We start from the raw sequence: 4,377 nt of genomic DNA on the forward strand, positions 1-4,377 counted from the left end.
CACTGCATAGGCTAGAATTGTTTACCTTACTACAACAAAATGAACTAGCTGAATTGTTTCTTCCACAAAATCTACTTGTATGTTAGATCCGACTCTTACAGGTTTACTCAAGGAAATTTTACCAGAAATAACCAAGCCTATTCTGTCAATAATAAACTCCCCTCAGCCTTGGATACATCCCAAAAACTCTTAAACTAGCAGTAATTAGACCGCTGACTAAGAAAACTAACCTCGTTCCCTGCGAACTATCAAGTTATAGACCTCGAATCTCCCCTCTATATCTATGATCTTGGAAAAAGTGGTAGCAAAACAATGAAGCTCCTATTTATATAGAAATCATATACATGAAAAATTTCAGTCTGGTTTTAGGCCACATCACAGTACAGAAACAGCACTAGTAAAAACTATAAATGACCTTTTATTATTCTCTGACAAAGGAAATGTGTCTTTGCTAGTCCTCCTCGATCTTAGTGCGGCATTCGACACAATAGACTACGCTATCTTACTAGATAGACTAGAAAATCTTGTAGGGGTAACAGGAATACTTCTTTATTGGTTCAGGTCCTACCCCACTGATTGCCATCAGTTTGTTAATGTAAACGGTGAATCATCTGTCCTTGCAATAGTAAAAGTATGGTGTTCCACAAGGCTCTGTTTTAGGACTTATATTATTATATATCATATTAATATATATGCTACCACTGGACACTATTATCAGTAAACACGGCATACATTTCTATTGCGATGCCGATGACACTCAGTTATACATATCAAGCGAACTGGATGATAAAATTAAACCTGGCAAGACTCAGGACTGTATAAAAGACATAAAAGACTGGATGGCAAGTAACTTTCTCCTACTTAACTTGGATAAAACAGAGGTCCTGCTTCTTGGTCCAAAAGCAGCTAGAAACAAACCTTCTAACTTTACACTTAAACACTTAATCTTGGCGTCGTGATGGACCCTGATCTGTGCTTCAATGCAAATATAACTAATATTACTAGAACAGCCTTCCTGCATCTCTGCAATATTGCTAAATTAAGAAATGCATTCTCTCTGCAAGTTGCAGAAAGGCTAGTTCATGCATTTATTACTTCAAGGCTGGATCACTGTGATGCCTTGCTGTCTGGCTGTCCCAGCAAAAGCCTAAACGAGCTTCAGCTGGTCCAGAACGCTGCAGGAACCAGAAAGTTTGACCACATCAGCCCAGTTTTATCAACTCTGGTTACCAGTTAAATTTTGCATTGATTATAAAATTCTCTTATTGACCTATAAAGCTCTAAATGGACTCACCCCTCAGTACCTGAATGAGCTTCTCTCCCACTATGAACCATCACGCCTACTTGGATCACAAGGTGCTGCTCATTACTGGTACCTAGAATTAATAAAGCTACATCAGGGGGGAGAGCTTTCTCATACAAAGCCCCCCAGCTCTGGAATAATCCTCCTGTTCATGTTCAGGTCTCAGACACAGCCTCAGTCTTTAAGTCTAGGCTAAAAACTTACTTGTATAGTCCAGCCTTTGGTAGTCAAATTTCCCTGTCAGATCGAGTCTCTGCTGCTCTGTTAACACTGTAATCTGTGGTCAGTCACTCTTTACAGTACTAATTCTGTGTGTTTTTCCTTTCTTTGCGGAGTTGATCAGCTGCCCAGCCTGTGCGTCTGATGCTGTTGCCTCTTCTGCCCTGATCGGGTGCCACTGCTCGCCAGCCTTTTGGACCGGCTTGACCACCACTGAGCTTCTTGCTGTACAACACTGTGCAGTCCTCACCCTAAGATGCTGCTGCTGCTGCTAATCATAAACGAATTGAATTAACCGCTGCCCCACCTGTTTTTCCCGCTTTGTACTGTAATACTATAATAATTTATACTAACAATGTTTGCTCTCCGGTGTCGACCAGAGGAGGATGGGTTCCCCTTCTGAGTCTTGGTTCCTCTCAAGGTTTCTTCCTCCTGCTCTTAGGGAGTTGTTCCTTGTCACTGTCTCATCTGGCGACGCTCATGGGGGCTCGGACCTGGATTATCTTTCTGTAAAGCTGCTTTGCAACAACACCTGTTGTAAAAAGCGCTAAATAAACAAACTTTGCTTGTTTGCTTAGTGTGTCAGATATTGGATGTTCATGGGACTGCATGGGCGGAAGCAGGACAAATGGTTTCGTTTGTAGGCCGGAGCAGGAGAACTTATTTCGTTTTCTGCAGGAGCGTGATGAAATCTTGCGGGAGTAGGTCGGGAGCGGGACTGAAAAAACTGTATGCACTTGCATGGTTGTTAGGAGTCCCATTTTCTCAGAATCTTTTAATCATTTCTTGAATAGCCTTTTTTTCATTGATTTCTTTTGACCTTTCCCTTCTTTATGCAAGAGGATCTTATATCTCATCTCCTCAAGAATATCTCCTGAATAATAGTGTAACTAGCACTAAATCGCTTTGATGTTTGAAAGTTAATTAACTAAATGGTGGTGTCTGACTTTTACACAGTACTGTGTCATCATAACTTGAAAACAACTTTTGCTTGGAGTGAGCCTGGACTTTTATTTTATTCTATACTTATATTCTGTACTATTAAAATTGAACATTCCTTCGTGTCCCTATCAAACTAATGAGCCTTATTCAGCAACCATTCTTAAGAAGAAATTTCTTCTTTAAACCTGCCCAGGCAGTTTTTACAAAGATTCTGACCTTCACCAGTGTATCCTTATCTGGGATTTGTTCTTAGGTAAGAATAGAATCTACACACACTCAAGAGCACAAAGGCACAAACGGTTCTCTGGTTTAAGAACTCGTCATGAATCTGATGTAGACTTTTTCTCAGGACTTTTCTCAAGAACAAGCCTAAGAAAAAGCCGAGGAAGATATTGGTAATTGTAACACGACTGAAATGTTACCAAATGTTGTGGTAATGACTGTTTCAGGAGTGACAATTCTTAAATTTCACACACTGAGTTTGAGACTTTAGGACACACTTCAAAACAATGGGATGTAGCAGTGTGAAATGTGGCCATGAGGGACAGGGATGCAGTCTCCCTTCCTGCTCTAAAATGCAGGGGTGTGGCTAAAATAAGGCTCAGCCCATGGACTAAAACTGTGTTTCAGTAGTGACATGAAAATGTGGGGCAGCATTTTTTTCATAGTTTTTTTTTACTTAAAAATTAATACTTAGGATAAATCTAAATGTTTCAAAATAAAAAAATAAAAAATAAAGATCTTTTCAAATACAACACTGAAAAAGGTGCAAAAAAGTGTTATTTTCAAAAGTTTAAATTTAATTTTTAACTTTTTAGGGTATTAATGGCTTTATAGATCATAACAGCTCTCGTAAAAATCTAATTACTATAAACATCTGTGGGACTGCAGTCGATTCAGTCATGCAAGTTAGGACTGGACGACACACAATGTATGCCAAAAATATGTCAGGAACGTCCGGAAATGCTGCCGAATGGGCTTGAGCTCATCTGAAATGGACTCAAGCACAATGGAAACAAGTACAGAGGTTTGTCGAGTCAACCTTTCTGATGTTCATGGAAATAATGGATGTTGTTCTCCAAGCCAATGAAGAAATGGACCAACGTACTGTTCAAAAGCCAGGGCCTGTCATAGTGTGGGGGTGTGTTAGTGGGTAATTTGCACATCTGTAAAAGCACCTTTAATGGTTCCTTATGGATGCCTTTTTTTCTGGGATGTCCCTGATTATTTCAGCATGACAAGCCACATTCCGAACGTCTTACAACAGCTTGGCCGCATAATCAGAGAGTGCAGGTGCTAGACTGGCCTGCCTGACTCTTACCGAAAACACGCAGTGAGTTATGAAGTGCAAAATAAGCAGCGGTGGATGAAGTGCACAAATCATGTACTTGAGTTAAAGCAGAGACACCCAAGGTAAAAGATTACTCCAGTAAAAGTAGAAGTTCCTCCCTTTAGACCTCCACTTGGGTAAAAGTACTAAAGTATTTACCTTCAAATGTACTTACGTATAAAGTAAAAGTACTAAAAGAGTAATTCTGGCTCTGATCTGGTCCTGTTATCAATTTTATAACCAGACTGGCTTCATGAACTCATTTCAGGTGAAAGTCCTCCAGCGTCTCTCTTGGTAAACCAGTCTTTTAATAGAACGTCATTAATTAGTGACGCTGACATCTATTAAAATGATCAGAAGCACAAAACACTGAAGGTAAACAGTTTCCATCAGGGAGAACCGAGTGGCTCTGAAATCACTTTTTACACACAAGCAAAGTTTCAGTTTCAGATTTATTTACAACTTAGTTCCAAGTTTCAGTTGAATAAAAACTGGCTTTAAACTCAGGATCACAGATGAGCTCCTTTACTATGTTGATCTGTAGGCGTCTGTTCATAAACATAAACCAGCCCAAACTCATTTA

This window comes from Pygocentrus nattereri, chromosome 18, assembly GCF_015220715.1.
Source record: "Pygocentrus nattereri isolate fPygNat1 chromosome 18, fPygNat1.pri, whole genome shotgun sequence".
NCBI lineage: Eukaryota > Metazoa > Chordata > Actinopteri > Characiformes > Serrasalmidae > Pygocentrus > Pygocentrus nattereri.